This window comes from Schistocerca piceifrons, chromosome 8 (genome assembly GCF_021461385.2).
Source record: "Schistocerca piceifrons isolate TAMUIC-IGC-003096 chromosome 8, iqSchPice1.1, whole genome shotgun sequence".
Lineage (NCBI taxonomy): Eukaryota > Metazoa > Arthropoda > Insecta > Orthoptera > Acrididae > Schistocerca > Schistocerca piceifrons.
In genome coordinates this window covers 430048281-430071829 of record NC_060145.1, presented here as the reverse complement: position 1 = coordinate 430071829, position 23549 = coordinate 430048281, and the positions used below count along the sequence as shown (strand labels likewise).

At 38.0% G+C, this 23549-nt stretch overlaps 1 protein-coding gene and 1 non-coding gene across 2 annotated transcripts in view; both read right to left on the bottom strand.

The window, feature by feature from the left end:
• The window catches only part of LOC124711629 (transport and Golgi organization 2 homolog), a 71068-nt gene extending 55087 nt beyond the window's left edge, over window positions 1-15981 (bottom strand). Inside the window, exon 1 of the mRNA XM_047241807.1 lies at window positions 15712-15981. The gene's annotated coding sequence lies outside the window, so the exon portion shown is untranslated. The remainder of the gene's footprint in view (window positions 1-15711) is intronic.
• Window positions 15512-15583, bottom strand: Trnap-cgg. The gene has a single exon. It is a non-coding gene; the product is annotated as a tRNA-Pro (tRNA).
• Window positions 15982-23549: the final 7568 nt, after the last annotated feature.

Genomic DNA, 23549 nt, shown 5'->3' with positions numbered 1-23549 from the left:
AATGTGGCTCAATGTGGACAACTATTCAGTGGGGGTCAATTTTAGTGCACTACTGATAATTCTCGTTGTGTTGTTAAGCTCTCCATTGAGAGTTTGTGTGAGTGCAATATTGAGCCATACAGGAGTACCGTATCCACAGAAGAGTAGACCAGTCCAAGTGCTGAAGTGCAGAGAGATTCAGCAGCTGAGCTCCAGGTTGTTCTGCATAGCTTATATAGAATGTTTTTCCTAGTTCATATCTTCACATAGCATTTTCTAGATGTTTCTTATAGGGCAGTGTCCATTCCAGTGTAACCCCTAGCTATTTTGGATGCTGATTATGGTGCAGTAATCTGTCACCAAAATAGATATGGAGCTGCCTGGCTATTTGCTGCTTTGTTGCAAAAATGTAGCAAGTCATCTCTGTCTTTGTAGGGTTTGATTTCAATCTCAATTTCCAAAAGTATGTTCCCATTATTACAAGACCAGATGTTAAGATGGCTTTTGTTTCTTCAAAACTTCGATGTCCCTCTGTCATCACCTAGTCATCAGCATAACCAAATCCATGAATGTGTTCATTTTAGATTTTTAATTAAGTCATCCCGTATGATACTGTGTTATTTGTTGAAATAAATGTGTTTCTTTCCAATGTTTCCAGATTTTTTTCTACATTTGCTAATGTCATCTCATCAGCATACACAATTTTCTATCCTTTCACTTATCTCAGTATTATTTATAAAGAGGCTGAACAAAAGTAGATCAGGTTTTAGTCCTTGAGATACATCATACTTAATATCTCTGATTTTGGATCCTGTAGTCACACACTTCTTTCTGTTACCAATGTGTGGTTTTATCCATTGTGCTGTGGAATGATGTTTACCATAGCTTTAAAATTTTTAAGTTAGCACTGTATGGCTGATTGCGTCAACAACTTTAGACAAATCCAGAAACATAGCAGTCAGTGAATTTCTTTTGCCTTCTATATCTATAACAGATTCCGTTAGGGTTGAGATTTTTCTTTTTGGAAACCATGTTACGTCAGTATCGGAATAGTGTGTTTCTCTAGGAATGTAATGAACATACAGTGCATAAGAATCTCTAGTATTTTTGAGAAACCAGATATTAATATGCTGGTCTGTAGTTATTTGGATCATCTTTATCACTTTCTTGTATATTGGCACTACTCTGAATACTTTTAATTTTTCTGGAAATAATTATTCTCTGAATTTGTTAATTCAGAGAAAAATATAGTTCAATTATTTCTTCACTTACATACTTCATTAAATAATTTGATATTTCATCATCTCCCCTCTCCATGTAACACCACTTTATCATAGTACTGGCCACATGAGTGGAGAGATGTGTGTATTCACATGAAACTGAGAGCTATGGTGACGTGAACATAGCTATTGGCCAGGTCTCTCAAGCCACAGGTCTCATGAACCTTACAAAACATGTCCCACAATGTCCCATTTCTTCCCACATACTTTCCAGAGTCCTAATCTCCACCATCTTAGGTGCCTTTCCCAGATGTCCAATGTGATCTGTGCCAAGTGGTGCGTGGCACACAGCAAAATGTGTTGTGAATGAAGCCGCAGGGATTCCAGACGATCTCTCTGAGTAACTAGTCTTATACCGGTATAGGGCTCCACTGGTGTTGTCCTGATGTACCTCCAGTTCTTGTGGGACCAAAACAGAGAATAGAGAAACAAATTTAAAAACTGAGGGACTTGATGGTGCCTCAAACACTAAAACATTGGATGTTGAAGCAATGGAAGCCGTTTCTACTGTTTCCCTGTCCACGAACTGCAGAATGTCATTGACAAGTTGGGCCAGATCTAGATCACAGCCTTGTCAAGGGCACAGAGGAGGAAACTTCTAGGAGAACAGAGAGAAAGGAAGGCAAAAAATTCCTTTCAAAAAATTAATGGAGGTAATTAAAAAGTCTTCAATCTAAGATTGCAATAAAATACTGTCTTAGAGTGAAGGGGGTAAACAAACCCCTCCCATTTTCAAGTCATGGAATAAGAGGATGAGTCTATTACTTCCACTTCCCATGACAAACAGACCCAGAAAAAGCCAAAGCAGGAAATAGGGAAGCAGACCCATAGTACTACACTCTCAACTTTTAGGATAATTCAGCAATGATGTCCATTTGTTAACGACCCCTACAGCAGGAGGAGCTAGTTTGAAAAGATTAGGGAAGACAGAAGGCAAGACCCCAAACTCAGGAGGGACTACGTGAACAAAGGTGCACCAAGCTTTGTCTGTCAGGGGAATAAGAGCAGCTGACTGACTGAAGGAGATAGATATCTGTGGGAGAAGGCAAAGCTGCTGATCAAGACAGCCAAGGAACTTCTCAGGGCTATGAAGATATCGATATTTCTACCTAAACTGCTTAAGCATGTACCTCCAAAGACCCTTTTTGAGAAAATATGAGTGCAGGGACCAGAAAGTTTCCACAAATGACTGGAGGATAATTAACTGGAAGGTTGCATCTGACACCTAAACACTTGCGGGAGAAGATGTTGTGAAATCCCTGAAGGCAATGCAAGTTCAGGGCTTAAAGCAGAATTTAGGGTCCTTGCAGGTTACTGTCAAGGTGCTTAAGCTCATCAGAATTGACAATGGAGCAAGCTGCCAGCTAGAAGAGCTGCAGAGAAACCTGCAACACACTAAGATGACAACTGACACATTGGGCCACCTTCTGAGAAGACAACAGATAGATGTAACCCTGATCCAAGAATACAGTTTATATACAGGGTGTTTCAAAAATGACAGGTATATTTGAAACGGCAATAAAAACTAAATGAGCAGCGATAGAAATACACCGTTTGTTGCAATATGCTTGGGACAACAGTACATTTTCAGGCAGACAAACTTTCGAAATTACAGTAGTTACAATTTTCAACAACAGATGGCGCTGCGGTCTGGGAAACTCTATAGTACGATATTTTCCACATATCCACCATGCGTAGCAATAATATGGCGTAGTCTCTGAATGAAATTACCCGAAACCTTTGACAACGTGTCTGGCGGAATGGCTTCACATGCAGATGAGATGTACTGCTTCAGCTGTTCAATTGTTTCTGGATTCTGGCGGTACACCTGGTCTTTCAAGTGTCCCCACAGAAAGAAGTCACAGGGGTTCATGTCTGGCGAATAGGGAGGCCAATCCACGCCACCTCCTGTATGTTTCGGATAGCCCAAAGCAATCACACGGTCATCGAAATATTCATTCAGGAAATTAAAGACGTCGGCCGTGCGATGTGGCCGGGCACCATCTTGCATAAACCACGAGGTGTTCGCAGTGTCATCTAAGGCAGTTTGTACCGCCACAAATTCACGAAGAATGTCCAGATAGCGTGATGCAGTAATCGTTTCGGATCTGAAAAATGGGCCAATGATTCCTTTGGAAGAAATGGCGGCCCAGACCAGTACTTTTTGAGGATGCAGGGACGATGGGACTGCAACATGGGGCTTTTCGGTTCCCCATATGCGCCAGTTCTGTTTATTGATGAAGCCGTCCAGGTAAAAATAAGTTCGTCAGTAAACCAAATGCTGCCCACATGCACATCGCCGTCATCAATCCTGTGCATTATATCGTTAGCGAATGTCTCTCGTGCAGCAATGGTAGCGGTGCTGAGGGGTTGCCGCGTTTGAATTTTGTATGGATAGAGGTGTAAACTCTGGCACATGAGACGATACGTGGACGTTTGCGTCATTTGGACCGCAGCTGCAACACGGCGAACGGAAACCCGAGGCCGCTGTTGGATCACTTGCTGCATTAGCTGCGCGTTGCATTCTGTGGTTGCCGTACGCGGTTGCCCTACCTTTCCAGCACGTTCATCCGTCACGTTCCCAGTCCGTTCAAATTTTTCAAACAGATCCTTTATTGTATCGCTTTTCGGTCCTTTGGTTACATTAAACCTCCATTGAAAACTTCGTCTTGTTGCAACAACACTGTGTTCTAGGCGGTGGAATTCCAACACCAGAAAAATCCTCTGTTCTAAGGAATAAACCATGTTGTCTACAGCACACTTGCACGTTGTGAACAGCACACGCTTACAGCAGAAAGACGACGTACAGAATGGCGCACCCACAGACTGCGTTGTCTTCTATATCGTTCACATCATTTGCAGCGCCATCTGTTGTTGAAAATTGTAACTACTGTAATTTCGAAAGTTTGTCCGCCTGAAAATGTACTGTTGTCCCAAGCATATTGCAACAAACGGTGTATTTCTATCACTGCTCGTTTAGTTTTTATTGCCTTTTCAAATATACCGGTCATTTTTGAAACACCCTGTATATTCCATGACCCATGGACCTTGCCGTTGGTGGGGAGGCTTGCTTGCCTCAATGATACAGATAGCCGTACCGTAGGTGCAACCACAACGGAGGGGTATCTGTTGAGAGGGATGTGTGGTTCCTGAAGAGGGGCAGCAGCCTTTACAGTAGTTGCAGGGGCAACAGTCTGGATGACTGACTGATCTGGCCCTGTAACACTAACCTAAACAGCCTTGCTGTTGTGGTACTGCAAACGGCTGAAAGCAAGGGGAAACTACAGCCATAATTCTTTCCCGAGGGCATGCAGCTTTACTGTATGATTAAATGATGATGGTGTCCTCTTGGGTAAAATATTCCAGAAGTAAAATAGTCCCCCATTCGGATCTCCGGGCGGGGACTACTCAAGAGGACGTCGTTATCAAGAGAAAGAAAACTGGCGTTCTACAGATCGGAGTGGGGAATGACAGATCCCTTAATCGGGCAGGTAGGTTAGAAAATTTAAAAAGGGAAATGGATAGGTTAAAGTTAGATATAGTGGGAATTAGTGTAGTTCAGTGGCACGATGAACAAGACTTTTGGTCAGGTGAATACAGGGTTATAAATACAAAATCAAATAGGGGTAATGCAGGAGTAGGTTTAATAATGAATAAAAAAATAGGAGTGCGGGTAAGCTACTACAAACAGCATAGTGAACACATTATTGTGGCCAAGACAGACATGAAGCCCACACCTACTACAGTAGTACAAGTTTATATGCCAACTAGCTCTGCAGATGATGAAGGAATTGATGAAATGTATGATGAGATAAAAGAAATTATTCAGGTAGTGAAGGGAGATGAAAATTTAATAGTCATGGGTGACTGGAATTCGACTGTAAGAACCATGAAAGAAGGTTGTATGCATGGAAGAACCCTGGAGATACTAAAAGGTTTCAGATAGATTATATAATGGTAAGACAGAGATTTAGGAACCAGATTTTAAATTGTAAGACATTTCCAGGGGCAGATGTGGACTCTGACCACAATCTATTGGTTATGAACTGTAGATTAAAATTGAAGAAACTGCAAAAAGGTGGGAATTTAAGGAGATAGGACCTGGATAAACTGAAAGAACCAGAGGCTGTATAGAGTTTCAGGGAGAGCATAGGGGAACAATTGACAGGAATGGAGGAAAAAATACAATAGAAGAAGAATGGGTAGCTTTGAGGAATGAAATAGTGAAGGCAGCAGAGGATCAAGTAGGTAAAAAGACGAGGGCTATTAGAAATCCTTGGGGAACAGAAGAGATACTGAATTTAATTGATGAAAGGAGAAAATACAAAAATGCAGTGAGTGAAGCAGGCCAAAAGGAATACAAACGTCTCAAAAATGAGATCGACAGGAAGTGCAAAATGGCTAAGCAGGGATGGCTAGAGGACAAATATAAGGATGTAGAGGCTTATCTCATGAGGGGTAAGATAGATACTGCCTACAGGAAAATTAAATAGACCTTTGGAGAAAAGAGAACCACTTGCATGAATATCAAGAGCTCAGATGGAAACCCAGTTCTAAGCAAAGAAGGGGAAGCAGAAAGGTGGAAGGAGTATATAGAGGGTATATACAGGGGCGATGTTCTTGAGGACAATATTATGGAAATGATGTACATGAAGATGAAATAGAAGATATGATACTGCATGAAGAGTTTGACAGAGCACTGAAAGACCTAAGTCGAAACAACGCCCCAGGAGTAGACAACATTCCATTAGAGCTACTGACAGCCTTGGGAGAACCAGGCCTAACAAAACTCTACCATCTGGTGAGCAAGATGTACAAGACAGGCGAAATTCCCTCAGACTTCAAGAAGAATATAGTAATTCCAATCCCAAAGAAAGCAGGTGTTGACAGATGTGAAAATTACCGAACTATCAGTTTCATAAGTCACAGCTGCAAAATACTAACACGAATTCTTTACAGACGTATGGAAAAACTGGTAGAAGCTGACCTCGGTGAAGATCAGTTTGGATTCCATAGAAATGTTGGAACACGTGAGGCAATACTGACCCTACGACTTATCATAGAAGAAAGATTAAGGAAAGGCAAACCTACGTTTCTAGCATTTGTAGACCCAGAAAAAGCTTTTGACAATGTTGACTGGAATACTGTCTTTCAAATTCTGAAAGTGGCAGGGGTAAAATACAGGGAGCGAAAGGCTATTTACAATTTGTACAGAAACCAGATGGCAGTTATAAGAGTCGAGGGACATGAAAGGGAAGCAGTGGTTGGGAAGGGAGTGAGACAGGGTTGTAGCCTCTCCCCAATGCTATTCAATCTGAATATTGAGCAAGCAGTAAAGGAAACAAAAGAAAAGTTTGGAGTAGGTATTAAAATCCATGGAGAAGAAATAAAAACTTTGAGGTTTGCTGATGACATTGTAATTCTGTCAGAGACAGCAAAGGACTTGCAAGAGCAGTTGAACGGAATGGACATTGTCTTGAAAGGAAGATATAAGATGAACATCAACAAAAGCAATACAGGGATAATGGAATGTAGTCAAATTAAATTGGGTGATGCTGAGGGAATTAGATAAGGAAATGAGACACTTAAAGGAGATTTGCTATTTGGGGAGCAAAATAACTGATGATGGTTGAAGTAGAGAGGATATAAAATATAGACTGGCAATGGTAAGGAAAGCGTGTCTGAAGAAGAGAAATTTGTTAACATCGAGTATTGATTTAAGTGTCAGGAAGTTGTTTCTGAAAGTATTTGTATGGAGTGTAGCCATGTATGGAAGTGAAACATGGACGATAAGTAGTTTAGACAAGAAGAGAATAGAAGCTTTCGAAATGTGGTGCTACAGAAGAATGCTGAAGATTAGATGGGTAGATCGCATAACTAATGAGGAGGTATTGAATAGAATTGGGGAGAAGAGGAGTTTATGGCACAAGTTGACTAGAAGAAGGGATCGGTTGGTAGGACATGTTCTGAGGCATCAAGGGATCACCAATTTGGTACTGGAGGGCAGCATGGAGGGTAGAAATCATAGAGAGAGACCAAAAGATGAATACACTAAGCAGATTCAGAAAGATGTAGGCTGCAGTAGGTACTGGGAGATGAAGAAGCTTGCACAGGATAGAGTAGCATGGAGAGCTGCATCAAACCAGTCTCAGGACTGAAGACCACAACAACAACAACAACAACATAAAGGGAACATGCCCATCAGGACAGAAAAGCATGAGGAAGGGAAGGGAGCTTGAGAGGAAAGAGGAATTGTGCATGCCTCGGCTTACCTTCCTTTGGAGAACAGTACTACTCCTTCCCAGGAAGTGAGGGGACTGGTAGACAACTGCTCACAGCTGAATGAACAACTTCTGGTTAGTTGCAATGTCAGTGGCCACAACCTGGTGTGGGGAAGCAGTGACATCAAGTGCAGAAGTGAGTACCAACTTGAACACCTATTGGAGAGCAATCCCAAGATCTTGAATAAGGCTAAGGAACTTACTTTCAATAACAGAAAATGGGAAGAAGTAATTATATAACTTTTGGACCCATGTTAATGGACAGTTATGTAACATAATGGCATGTGGCAATGGACCTGTCCTTACCTGATTTCATGTATATTAAGTTTGAGGTTGAAGTAGTTGCTAAGCAGACTGTGCCCCAAAAGGAATCCTAGTAGCATAGACCTGGACTCATATAGGAAAGTCCTAATCTTGTGCTTACCTGAAGGTAAAGCTCCAAAGAATCCAGTAGAGTCAGAGGAAATAGCAGATGAAATTATGTTTGCCATCATGACCTTGTACCTGTTCAGTCACCAAGTAGTGCACAAACAGGAATGCACCCTAGTGGAATAATAATCTTGAATTGCAAATGAAGCAGACAAGAAGACTGTTCAACTCTGCAATAAGGAAAGGACAATTAGCAAACTATTGGGAGGCCCCTGCCAAATACAATCTCTCTATTAAGCAAGCAAAGCAATCATCCTGGAAGGTATTCTGTGAGGAGGAAGAAGGTACAGCTGTCAGAACCAGACATCACAAAATCCTCCCAAGAATACCAACAAATCCAATGAGTGCATTAAGGAAGAAGAATGGTGAGCTTATAAGGACAGTATGTGAGACACTGGATGTTCTACTCAAGATTCACTTCCTTCTGTGCATTTTGGAAGATGCCACAGATGACGCTTCAGTCCATGGAAGGAGCTGTTTATAGATAACCAATAGGAGAACTGGGACTCTGCCAGAGAATATGTTGACTTCAAGAAAATCCAATAGTCAATGGTAATGTTTCAGCCACTCAAAGTCACCAGGCCCAGATGGAGCTATTCTGTCTCTACAAGCAGGAGAGGGATTAATCAGACTTCTATACAGACTGGTTAGAGTCATTCTAACAGCAGAAATCATTCCTAATACTTGGATGACAATGAAGCTTGTTTTCATTCCAGAGCCAAGGAGACTCAATTGCATCAAGGTTAAGGATGTGAGAACTATCAGTCTACCCTCCTTTTGTGTAAATACATAAGAAAAACTAGTTACTGTGCATGCTACTCATGACAGGTTAATTGAGATTCCTCTACATTAAAACTAACATGCATATCAACCAGGTGAATCATGTGAAACAGCATTCACCAACTTTTGGGAATGTAGAGAAAGATCTACAGTTCCAGTAAATTGCTCTCTGCATCTTTCTGGATACTAAGGGGGCCTTTAAGAATATGACTTTTGAACCCACAGCCATAGCTGCAGAAAAGCATGGCATTAAGACCAGTATATGATAGTGGATTGAGACAATGCTGAGCAGGAAGAAGCCATCATGATGGATGTGAAAATAGTGGGTGTCCACAAGGTCTAGTTTTGTCTCCACTACTGCACCTAGTGGTGAATGAACTCATTAAAGAGTTAAATGCTAGGCATTACTTTTGACAAGGATAAACAGATGATTTAGTCACAGTAATACTTGGAAAATTTGCGAGCATTGTTAGAACAAGGCACTCTGAATCTTAGGCAAAACTTGTGTAGGGAAAAGCGTCTAGGGGCTAGTCCCAGGAAAGGTGTTGTAGTACCATTTACAAGGAAGCATGACCAGAACATGTACTGGAATCTTAAGCTCTTTGATGAAATTCTGCTGGTAGAGAGGCTAATGAAGTGCCTAGGGGTAACTCTGGATGCAAAACTGATATGGTTCTTTCATGTCAAAAATATGAATTCCAAGGCAAAAAGGTGCTCTCATGTCCACTAGAAGAGCCTATGGTAAAAACTGGGGTCTAAGACCCAGGAGAATGTACTGGATAAAACAGCTTTGTAAGAAGAGCTATGATAATTTATGGGGCCACATGGTGAAATAATGTACAACTGTAATGTAAAGTAAATATTATCACAGAAAGCTAACATTTTAGGAATAAGTGGTGTCTCAAAGAAGTGTTTATAGTCATACCTCAAAGACAGAAGCAGAAAGTAGTGTTGTGTATTTTTATTTTATTTTACATGTCTAGTTCTGTAGGACCAAGCTGAGGAGTAAATCTCCAAGGTCACGAAACATGTCAGTACATTAAATTATGACATAAAAGTAATAACAGATAAAATAAAATGTTTATGAACCCAAAAAAAGACAAGCCATAAATTTATGTAAACACAATCAGCAATATAACACAGGAATCAGCTTAATTTTTCAAGGAACTCCTGGAAGGAATTGAAGGAATGACCCATGAAGAAACTCTTCAGTTTTGATTTGAAAGCACGTGGATTACTTCTAAGATCTTTGAATTCTTGTGGTAGCTTATTGAAAATGGATGCAGCTCTATACTGCACATCTTTCTGCACAAGAGACAAGGAAGTGCGATCTAAATGCAGATTGGATTTCTGACTAGTATTAACTGAAAGCTGCTAATTCTTGGGAATAAGCTGATATTTTTAATAAGAAATGACAGTAAACAATGTATATATCGAGAGGCCAATGTCAGAATACGCTGTGCAGGTGATTTTTATAGTGGTCTGGCTTCATCAGAATGGAAAAGTATCAAGTGTGTAGTGCCACAAGTATCCATTCTTGGTCATTTACTGTTCCTAATATTTATAAATGACCTACCATAATGTAAAAAGCTGCAGTGCAATTTTATCATTTTTGCAAATGACACCAACATTTTGATTGTTTTTCGCACACATGAAACATTTTCAAGGAACTGATAACAATATTCTCATTGATTTATTAAAATGGCTTAGTGTCAATGGACTCTTGTTAAACTTTAATAAAACTAACTACATTCATTTCGCTGCAACTGCCAAAACTGAAGAAGGGATAATTGTTAAGTGTGTGACAATGACAATAGAAAGAGTTGAAACATTTAGGTTCCAGACTGACTGCAGAGGAAACTGATCTCATCACATAATAAATCTTCACAAGACACTCACCTCATTGATTTTTGCCATAAGTATAATCTCCGAGAGTGGGAAATTAAACACTATGAAAGCTGCGTACTATAGATACTTCCATTCTCTAATGACATATTCAATTGTATTTTGGGGAAATGAATCATTAGCAAAGAAAATATTCTTGGCCCACTAAAAATTCTTACTACTATTTTTCAATATATATTTTCGCTTCTGTGTTTCATCAGTAAAAATACTTAGGTGTATAAAAGAAATAATGACTATTATGAATACAATAAAAAGAGGAAGCATGATCTGTAAAAATCTGACAGTGGTGCAAAAGAGTGAGCAGTACACTTGCACAAGAATTTGTAAGGCTCTACCTCCAGATATTACATGTAAGTTTTATAAAAAGTGCACATTTAGGGAGCTTCTGAGGCAATTTCTTCTGGAAAGGTCATTTTACAGTTTGGATGAGTTCCTTAGTCACAATGAAGCAAATCTTCTAGAACTATAAAATATATGTATGGTTTAAGATAATGTAAGATTGAATAACTACGCAGATACTCATTGTTTATTTTTAACTTTCTAGGTAAAACTTATGTATGGTGCAAATGTGACCTCATATTAATGTATTTTTGTAATTTTTCTCCATACGTACTGATTTGTTAAAGATCACACAAATTGCAATTCTTTTGAGATACACTCTATATCCCTGTGAGATTATCACAGGCAGACTGAAAGACTAAGAAACAAATAAATAAAATAAACAACGGAAGGTGGCTGTGAAGAACCTCAGGAGGAGCTGAGATTGGTTAACAGATGGAAATAGCAGCACACCCATTACAGAAATGGAGACATACCCCCATTACATTTGTGTGTGACAATGGAGACAGTGGCAAGGCCATATAGGTTAAAAACTAGAAATCTTTAGGATATGCAGAATCTCACACTAATATAATGACTGTGGTAGATATAGAAACGGTTGGAGAAATGCTGGCTGACTATCCAACAGCTTCCATTTGCTGCAAAAATTTTTCAGTGTAACTATTGGAAGCAGGGATCAGTGGAAGAATGAACCATAAGGAAAAAACAATTGGTTTACTGATAGGCTGAAAACAGATGAAGCTGCTGGGGCTGGGAGATATGGAGTACCAGAGTGTGCAGTCTTTTTATGGAAGCTGGTTGGGATATTCAAGATGGATATATTCTTTATCAGGAGGTGCCCAGAGTAGAAACTGCGTATGTGCTACAAGGATTATTGCATCTACATTTATTCAGACAGCCACGCAGCTCTGAAACCTCTATTAACTCTGCAAAAAGATAAAATATCATCACAGAATGCCATGAGTATCTTGTGTGGCTGGGGGGAAGCAACAGGGTAAACATGTGGTGGGTTCCTGGTTTCCCAGAAATTAGTGGTAATTAATAAGCATATAGGCTGGCCAGGGCAGGGTCAGATGACTCTATTTGTTCGACTGGAAACAGTCATAACTATCATTAAGGTGATGAAGAAATCTAAATTACATAGCAGGATCAGAAAGTAGCACAAATAATATTGGACTAAGATCCAAAAACAAAATCATGGCAAGCTAACAATTCCAAAAACATGTTTTAAGAGAAGTTTTGCAATCCTAGACCTGGATAAGAGACAGGGGATAATGTAGGCAAACCCCTACTAGTATATGCATATTTTGCATTTTTCCACTCCCATCTTATCTATGGAACTCTTCTATGGGTAACTGCCCCAGCTCAAAAATTGTATTCAAGTGGGAAAAAAAAAGCTATCAAATGTATAGCAACATTTACTCCAAGAGAATCTTGTAAAGATCACTTCAAAGTGCTCAGTAGGGGACTGATGACCATAGATGTTAAGTCCCATAGTGCTCAGAGCCAAAGTGCTCAGTATTATGACAGTTCCCAAACTCTATACATACAGTTATAAGGGAATTTAAAAAACTTTAACCTGAGGATGTCCATACAGAAACACAACACAAGAAGTGGACAGTCAATTGATTGTCCTACATTAGTGTAGATCAGGTGCGCTGCAACCACAAATATCTAGGACCTGGATTATTCAATAGAATCCCAAGAGCTGCCCATTCTGTTCCCTTTGTTAAATTTAATATTGTTCAAGCAGAGTGATTTAAGAAGAAAGCACACTGCTCCACAACAGAATATGAGGAATCAGTCTTGACTGACATAAAGTCTGACTTCTGTCATACTAAGTTGAATAGAATAAAATATTTTTATTAGCCTTTCAGTATTTTTCATACAATTGGCTTCGTCAAAGTTTACAGAGGGTTTTAGTTTCAGTACGATATTCAAATAGTTACAGAAAGGGGAGAAAAGGAACTAAAGACCTTTTCTTCAGCATTATGTAAAACAATATTTTATACAATAATTAAATACACACATAAGAAAAGAATCACAGTAAATAACTAGCTTATATAATATCAAAACATTTTCTTCATAACTTAGGTAAAAAATATATTTTGATGATTAGTTTCTAAGAATTCTTCAGTTGTATAGCATTCGTTGTTTTTTAGCCAGGTTTGCAATGTATTCTTATATTTATTTAGTGGTACTGTACGAGCAGAGCATGGTAACTTACTGAAAAATTTTATGCTTAAGTACTTACAGTTATTATGGACTATAGCAAGTCTTGTGGAAGGCAAGTCCAGCAGGTGACTATTTCTTGTACTGTGTGCATGCACATCACATCTCATGTTCAATTTTTTCAGATTTTCTCTGGCATGTATTAAACAGTTATATATGTACATGCTTGGCACTGTCATTATGCCAAGAGATTTAAAATAATTTCTGCAGAACTCTCTGGGTGCTACCCCTTCCATGCACCTGATTGCTTTCTTCTGTCATCTGAAAATGCATTCAGCCCCTGGGGAGTTACCTCAAAGCAATATTCCATATTGCAGTTGGGAATGAAGAAAAAGCATAGTATGAGTGGAGTAGCAGTTTTTCCATCTATTACTATGGCATTCTCAATTTTTATTGATTTAATAATATTTATATTACTTGTAGTCTGTCGTTCAGTGTTGGTTATCTACCGTGCAGTTTTACTGTTATGGTTTTAATTTGTTATGGCTCTCTCTATTGAATTGGCCTTTGTGTCTCTTATCAATTGCCTATATGTCTTCCAATACTGCTTTTACGTCTTCATATTCCATGTTTGTCCAAACTTCTTCTAGAGTTTGCTTCCCCCCATCACCACCAGTTGCTTATGGTTGCTTACCATTACCCAGCTTTTCTGACAGATTATTCTGAAGAAGATTGCAGGGGAAATGCATTATTGTGTTAAGAAATGATGTATCATACATCTCGCCTACGTTGTGCATTTGCATTGTTTCAGTCTAACATTTTTTCACCAGTATTGTTTTAAAAATGTTCATGTTTTGCAGATTGATAATCTTGACTTCTCTCCTGCATTGCTTTATTTGTGTTTTAGAGCTAGATATAACACACTAATCCATGAGTGCTAGAGATGGCCTGGCTTCGACCAGTTTCATTAGCTGTGGAATTACAGATTATTTTTTTGCTGAGTGGTGGGGAACTGCACTGTGTGTGTGTGTGTGTGTGTGTGTGAGAGAGAGAGAGAGAGAGAGAGAGAGAGAGAGAGAGAGAGAGAGAGAGAGAGAAAGAGAGAGATGGCTCAGTTATTACATTCAACAATTGACCATCTGGTTCTGCTGTTGAGACATTGGGGTCATCCAGTTTTTTACAGTGTGAGGATTACAATATTACAGTTAAAGCTGCACCAGCTTGTTCTGTTGCTGGGTAAGACAGATCTTCCTCGTTTATGGAATGTAATGGTTCAGTTACATCTTGCTGGTCTTTTAATTTTGTAGGGGGTTTTTCCTCTTCAGTACTATGTGTTTTACTATGATATTTCCATTACTCTGTTCTGTATTGTGGTCATTATTGTAAACTGTAGTTCCCTGCACAGTTTCTTTCCTTCTTTTTTTGTTTTTCCCCATTTCATGGAAACAAATGAAAATTTTGAAAAAGTAAAGTAGGCTAATAACTTTAAGGTTTACTGATGACATTGTAATTCAATCAAGATTTCAAAGGATTTGGAAGATAGTTGTATACATGGATGCTCCTACCTCCTTCAGTGTATATTATTTTATTCGACTCACTGAAGCACAGTCCAAAGTCTCAGCAACATCTCTCCAATATTACTATATCAGTATATCCATTAAAACACATGTTATGTACCGTATTTTGCTTCTATAGCGTCTGTCATTTCTGGCAGTAAAATGTGAGAGAGATTTTAATTTTATAGCGAAAGGCGTAAAAGAATCACTTGACTGTATGGACCCCTTGGATCCATGATCCTGTGTGAGTGTCAGTGTCACAGAATTAACAACTTTAAAGTCTTCAATTGTAGTAAGTGATTAACACAATAGCTCCATAATTTATAAACGTAGTCCCTTGCAGTTTCCACTCTGTTGTGGCATGTGGATAGTAGCCTTAATAAGATAAATCCAGTGAAGGTAATGTCACATAAATGTTTGAATGTGTTGAGTAACGGGGGAGAAACATAAATATTGGGAAAAGAAGTGTGGTAGGTCAATAAAACTCCGCAGAAAAGTAGTAGGGCTGCCAACAGAGCACTTTTTGAAGAATTAACCCTGTTAATTTTCACATTAAGCGCGTTATCAACTGCGTGGCACTAATTTCCAACGGCTAAACAATCTTTCATAAAAAGTGCCGACAGATACAACGATAGGAATCCACTTGTTTCTAGTTTAAATGGTCTGTTATCTATTACTTTTAATTGTAAATTGTTTATATATTTTACGTATAACTGTATTAGATGGTCAGACATCTGCCGGATTTAGTGTTCCGTAAAATGTTTGCTATGGGAAAAACAAAATATGGAACGGGCCTGTCCGGGATTTGAACCCGGGACCTCTCGCACCCGAAGCGAGAATCATACCCCTAGACCAACAGGCCACGGTTTGATTACTGAGCAGCATGTGTAAATACCAGAATTGCGAACATCTTATATGTATTCTTGATATATATAGAACATTTCGAGTAATGATTGTTTTTCATTTAGGATATGGGGTGATCAAAATTACCTGTTATAAACGGAGTAACTAATGCTCTGTAGGAATCTGAGACTGGCTAATAGCTCACTGTTTACTTTTGTCAACTTGGCGTTGTATAAGTTTACGAGAGCATTGTCTCACTGAATGTAGATAGCATAGCAGAGACTTTAGATTATTTTCTTACGTCGGCACTACACCTTCATTAAGTGTGATTGAGGTAACAACTCTTCTCTGAGTCTCAGCAGGCTGTAAAGTTGTACGGATCGCAAAATCCGCAACATGTCCTGCCAATACGAGCTATCCCCTGTACTAGTTTTCAATTCTTAATAACCATCATCGTTCCCGGCTTTTTTTTTTTTTTTTTTTAAAAAAAAAACCTGTAATCACTGTGACAACGAGGACGACGTATTGTTACGGAAGATTTTATCTTCTATATGATCTTATTTTGTTTTGCCATTTATTTTTACTAACTGTTTTATTTGGAAATATATGTTAATGTTACGCTGCCAGTATAAAAGAAAACGACGGTTGATCATCACTGAAGGAAGGTGGGGGAGGGGGCGTAACAAACATAGGCAATTTCTATGTACCTTGGACACAACCCGCTGCGAATACCTTATTAGCCGATAACATGACTCATCTTATTCAGTTCTGTTGAATTCAATTTATTATCATCCCTTTTATCACATACATCATATAGGAATTATATATTTATAGAGAGAGAGAGAGAGAGCAGTTTGTATTTCTAACAGTTAAAGGAAATTACATTGTTTTTTTCTTTTTTTTCAATTACGCTTTACATATCTGCAAAAATTTGTTGTCTTCCTTATATATATAGGTTAAATAACAATAGTTCATAGGAATAAATCAAATGATAAAACCTAAAACCTATCTGTTTCGATGACAGTGATGTTCATAAACACTATAGTAACCTTTACTTAACAATAGTTTCTTTTTCTTTTTTAAATTTATTTAGTTTTTATTTTTGTGGCAGGACATTGAACATTATTTTTGGAGATACATCACGCTTGGTGCAAAGCTTTTGAATGAATGTCTTGGTGAAAATCTTGTCTGTTAACGTTTTCATAGTTATGTACTTCACTGTTTACAGTAGAGAATTGTTGATGTGACTTAAGAAAACATATAGATTCATAAATGAATAAACCAGGAAGGGTCAAAATTTTTAATTCCTTAAAGAGTTCCCTGCATGACTTTATCTGGGCAAAACCCCTGAGAATTCAAATGGCACTCTTTTGGAGCTTAAAACACTTTTATGTACCTGCTGTATTTTGCCAGAATATAATACCATACCTTATACAGCTATGTATATAAAAGTAGTAGGCACATAACACTGTTTCAAAATTGCAGTATTCTGTAAGTTTTCTTGACACACACTTAATTTACTTGCAAAAACCAATTAATAATGCCCATGTTTTATAAAACTCGGAAACAAAGTGCAAGTTTAGACTGAACAATGATGTGAAAGGAAACTGATTGTCCTCACATTCATCATACATGGTTTAAGGAAATGGGCATGGCCGGATAGAAGGTTAAAAGCTGCTGCCAACAAAATACAGGCACGGAAACTGTACCAGACTGTGTGATATGTTTGCCTATGATAGGTTTATGTCTTATCGCTAATTAGTCTTCCTCCCACTAATACTGATGCAAGATTAAGTTTTATGTATTTATCCTTTTGTAAACTACTGCCATCTGTAAAAACTGTCATTGCATCATAAATAGATGTTGATACTGCATGGTCGGGGAGGTGTGAGACACACAAAACTGCTACAATACTTATAATAGAAAAACAAATAAAAATACCATTGGCAGCCTCCTACAAGAGTGCACAGGTGTGTTTCATGTTACATTGTACCTTTACAGGTAGTGTACCATTTTGATGTAGATGTCATCTTTGACTCAATAGAGTATCTTTATTCATCTGTTAACAATATAGATTTATAGATGCAGTAGTAGGCACATAACACTGTTTCAAAATTGCAGTATTCTGTAAGTTTTCTTGACACACTCTTAATTTACTTGCAAAAACCAATAAATAATGCCCATGTTTTATCAAACTCAGAAACAAAGTGCAAGTTTAGACTGAACAAAGTTGTGAAAGGAAACTGATTGTCCTCACATTCATCATACATGGTTTAAGGAAATTTTGGTTGTTTACACACTTATGTATACAGTTATCTTACATCAGTGTACTTATTCTCATATGCAGTTATTTGTCAAAAGCTATGTGGTGTTAAAAAATTTTTTAGCACTCCGAATTTATGAAATTCTTTAATTTTCTCTATTGCAGCAGGCAGTGCACTAAAAAGTATTTTGGGTTGATAATGTACATTTTTTGGTAAATGGCTATTTTGAGTGTGTCTGTGAAAATCATCTCTGTCTCTTGTTTAGTGGCTGTGAAACTGACTGTTGAAAATTCCTAATTTGTTTTCAAAAAGCACACACATTCATAAACATATAAGCTAGGAAGCATAATTAATTTAAATTCTTTAAATATTTCCGTGCGTGGCTTTCTGTGGGGAACTTCTTTCTTTTTTTTCATTTTAAAGTTTAATTTGCTGTGGCCATATTTCCCCAGAAGATAAGACCATATGTTCATACAAGCATAATAGGCACACAACAATTATTCAACTTTCTCCCATAATGCTTGTTGCTCGCAGTCTGGCTCCAGCTGCCAGAGACTGCGGTCATGTGTGTGTATTGCGTTTGCGTGAATGTGTGCATGTGTGAATGCTGTCTATTTTTGACAAAGTCCGTGTTGGCCGAAAGCTAACTTTCCGACAGTCTTGTTGTTGTGCCTTTCTGCGACTCAGCATGTTCGCTTTGTGGTGAGTAGCAAGTATCCTTTTCGTTATATTGTTACAATCCATCCACGATTTTCCGTTTTTTGAAACATCATATGATAAATTTGACATTAATGTCTGTTCATCCCTACACAGATTTCCAAGTTTTTCACTTCGAGAAGGGTGCTTCACCTTCTCTTTCACCAAATGATTTTTTTTTTTCATTAATACATTTTAGCTTTATACCTTCCACATGTTTCTATAAAGCTCTAATTGATGGAAGATGAAAATATTCTGATAAATATTTATATGCAAGTATACTGCAATATAACATATTCTGGATAAACACCTTTATTTTACCATCAAATCAAAGCCTACTTTCCTTTTAGTAGGTGCTCTAAATTGGCTCAAAATAAGATATAAAGCTTTTTTTTGTAAGATACTCACAGCTTATTGTTGTAAGTATTTCTCCGTCTTAGCCACATTTTCTGCATTAAACTTTCTTCTTGCAGTTCTTGGGTGGTACATGTACCTTTCAAACTGTATGAAACTTTGAAATAAATGAACAATATCAGCTTCTTTATATTTAAATTGCTTCTTCAGCTGATCAATTGTTCCATTTGATTTAATTATTTCTTCCTCACCCGAACTTAGTGGCACATCTGAATTGTATAGTGCAGCCTCTGTACTGGAATCTTTATTCAGGGCATGCACTAATGCACTCAGTACACCTCCTTCAGTCGCATCCACAGAGCATGATGCTTTCTGCTTTTTCTGCAGTGGCACAGTGAACCCATTTGGCAATTTGCACCTGACTGATATAACTGAGGGATTGGTTTGGAACACCAAATAAGTTGGCACAGCATTCCACATTAATTTCTTCTTGTCTGCATTCATGAACTTTCATGCCTCAGAATGGAGAGCATAAATTCTAATATTTTTGCATAGATATTGCATATCTTTCTCCATAAGGCTGGCCCTTCTCGTATTTATAAGCCACTTCTTGCCCCTGGGAGTGAAAATAAATGATTACTCTGTGGAAAAGAAGCTCAATGCATACATATTGGATTACATGATGTTTTTACACTATCCATAAAATATTATCATTTTTATACCCACATAACATAGCCTAATGCAGTTGAGAATGTTTCTTCACTTTCACGAATTTCTTATGACACGTTAATTTTTATACCCACATAACATAGCCTAATGCAGTTGAGAATGTTTCTTCACTTTCACGAATTTCTTATGACACGTTAATTTTAAAAATTTCTTGTCTCTTTATACTTGTAACTATACATTTCACTACTCAATCTAGTAGGTTGCTGCAAAAATATAACGGTATGGTAAGTAGGCCCTATTGAAAAAGTTGTCGATCACTTATCTGCAGGTGGGAAAATGTCCAGACATTTTTATCCAATAGTAACGTCATGAAATCATTAAGATTTTGTGATTCTCTTTAAGAGCTGAAGTTCTGAAGATACTATGAGCAAATGAAAATGTTAAACATTTTCTCACATGCCCAAAATTAAAACTAGGCCTCCTAAAATGAGCTTTTGTAATATTATTGGCTTATCTCTCAGTATCCTTTGGAAATCGAAAAAGAGATATTTCTGGATTATATTTTTGATTGGTGCCACAGTAAGCTCCAAAATACATTGCATTTTCAATATGCCCCCCCCCCCCCCCCCTGCTATACACATACACAAACAGGCCAGCCACTTGGCAGCACAGCAAGAGTGAAGCTGCAGAAAATCTCTGGGAGTTACACAATTCATATGTTAGACTCAGCTATAATAGAGGCATTGTGCATCATGTTGTAGTATACTGTTAAAATTCCAACTATGAATATTCCTAGAAGATGAGACATAACAGTCCATTGAAATGCATTTAAAACATCTATTTTCAGTCCAATTTGAAATAAACAGAAATCACTTATGTAGACAAAAGGTAGTGGTATAGGTAAACCTATACTTATAAAATTGTTACAATGAAACTGGCAACTAAATTATAATTGTACTGAAGTATATACGTCCTGTAATTGGTACGAATATTTAGGATTAATGTAATGAGGTGAAATCTAGAACAAATAATCGAGTACAATGGTCAAAGTCATTTCTTTGAAACTGAGATGGATTTGTGTTAAAACAGTATCTAAATTAAAGTCTGTGTTATTTAAAGTAAAAGCCAACTGAGATCATCAAAATTGATTAGAAAATTAACATGTAATTATCGAAAAATCTTATAAGTGGCGTGTAAACATAGGCGGTTCTTTAGGTGTTTTGTCAAAAATAAACAAAAGACCTATTTTGCCACATTCATTGGGAGACTTGGAAACATATACATTAGTAGGAACATTTTCCGAACCATGTATCTTTTGTATTTAACACAAATATTAAAAATATTGTTAATACTTCATATTTTGAGCATTTGTACACTCTTAAAATGTTATATGTTTGAAAATTCATCTATGAATTTGCTCTATAATAGATAGTGCAACTGCTGAAATGAGTCATTAATTTTGAGGTAACAGTTTTAATTGTAATTTGATTAAAAAACCCTTTATAACAATATCGAGGATTGTTTGGAATTGTATATAAAAGGGGCATCCATGTACGCACAAAAGGTCAGTACTTTATGATCATTCAATGGAGTAAGGTGTATGTCAGTGTCTTATGAGATTTTGTGCAAGAAGCATGTAGTTTCTTACATGAGTACTTCATGTAAATTCATGCAGTAAGCATGTCAGACTTGGCAAAAAAAAAGAAGTTCTGAAACGTAATGTTCGATTTAGTCATTCTTGGCTTAAAACATCCAGTTACAGTGGACATACAGTAACTCAGTGACTGTTGCAGCAGCGGATTGACAAAAAGGAATGGATGAGTACACCCCACAATATTATATGAATTTTAATATTTAATTTTGCAGTATTTGGTTTAACAATTTTTTTAGAGGTATTGAAGTTGCATTATTAGCAAATAGTAGTCAAAGTGAAAGAACCCAGCAGGTGGGAAATTTCACAATGAGTGAACCAATACAATACTTCCTTCAGCATAAATTTTAAGAAAAGATCATCACTGTAAAGTTAGAAAGATTCAGGCTCATGTGGATGCTTACCAACAATTGTTCTTTTCACAAACCATTCACAACTGGAGTAGGTGTAGGGGACAAGAGATAGTGTTGCACAAAATATCCTTTGCCACACCATATGGTGGCTTGCAGAATATAGATGTAGATGCAGATGCATTATGATAACCAAATGAAATACTGATTTGAGGGAAATGCTCATCACATTTGCAGTATTTGATAAGTCACACGTGCCTCCCTGGTCCTGCCAAATGGCGAGAACCTCAAGAAGCTTAGTCTTTATTGACCTGGTATAGGCTTGTCAAAACCAGTTTTCCTGAGCTGGGTACTAGAGAGTGCTGCCAGTCCTCTGTAACTGTAAGTTCTGTGCGTGCTTCAGTGACCACCATGTGGCATGGCAGTGGATTGTTGAGTGTCACAGGAAACAGGGTTCTTGGCTTTAGTGCCTGGATTGTCAAGATGGAATAAACCTTTTTAAAAGCATTCAGCCTCAAGATGCCAATGAGATGCATGGCTGTTGAGTAGAACAGTTGTTAGCAGGTAACCTCTGGGAAACATGCTATAGCTCTGTTTTACAGGGCTTACACAGGCAAGCAGGACTATGTATAGGGAACACCTGTTATCCTAGGTGCTCATGGGATGGCTATGAAGCCTTTTAATTTTTAAAAGCTACTCCAAGGGGATTAGATGGGCTGTTAGTGAGAACTCTTTCCCAACCCAACAAGAGAGACCATCAGGTTAGCTATCTTGAGCATGCCCCTATACAAATTAGGAACAGTTATAGTAAGAGCACACAAACATGTCAGAATGTTTTTGTGATCGCTAAAAGGAAAAAAGGTACTTTTGCTAAAGTGTCCTCATTGCACATACAGATAGGCCTGAAGTTAATAAAGAGACTCTGCAATGATACACTGTCGATCAAAACTACCACTTCGAGAAAAGTATAAAAACTTATTACATCAAAGACACTGGCTGAATACTCCATTGTAGCTGAACTGTATAAAATTCTAAATTCCAGCTACAGGGTGGTGTCATATGAATACGTAGTGGACCAAGACCTCATTATACTACAAAAGGAATGGGCGGGTGAAGACATTATTGACATGCAGAATGTGATAAAGTGAGTGAATGGAAATCTTGAAAGATCACCTACATTGATTTTAACTTTTCAATTAGCATCTCTGCTCAGTTCGATTAAGACTGGTTTCTTACGCTTCAGTGATCACCTGTATTTTCCAAATCTGTTGCCACTACCAGCACCAGCTTGTGTTACTGCACACGCAAAATCACAGGCTCCAGTGAACCTACACGCACCAGAGAATTACTTTGACCTGCTTCTACAACTGACAATGAGACTCTGTTACTCTTAAAAGAAAAAAAATCTCACCTGCACTGTTTGGCTCACTCAATCACAGTACTTCTACCCAAACAGGTGAAATTACCATGAAGAACAAATTGAAGTTCTATAGAATGGAAACTAAAGCAACAGTGACGTAATCAGCAATGCCTCATATGCTGAATATTTGGAAATGGAAGTGGTCCCTTTGAAGGATCCACAAAGTCCTGCTAGGCCATCTCAAGTAACCTTGGACTTCCCTTCAAGGTGCACAGAGAAAGAGAAGGCAAACCTCGCCAACAGATAATGGACATAATACAGTGGAACTTAAATGGTTTCAGAAACCGTGTGGAGGAACTGAAGCTCCTAAGCTAGATCTGTGTGTATATGCATTCAGGAAATGCATTTTAAGGATTCTAATACCCCACTGCTATGGGACTATCATCTTTATGGAAAAGATGACCTTTGTCATGCAAGGTCTAGGGGAGCAGTGGCAGTGTTCATAACTGATACATTTCACTCCTCACCTGTCACCCTAACCACCACACTACAAGCAGTTGCTATCACAGTGCTTTTGTGTCATTTTAGGTAACATCGTGTTCTATAGTAAAAAGAGATCAAGAACTGCTACCCACAATCAA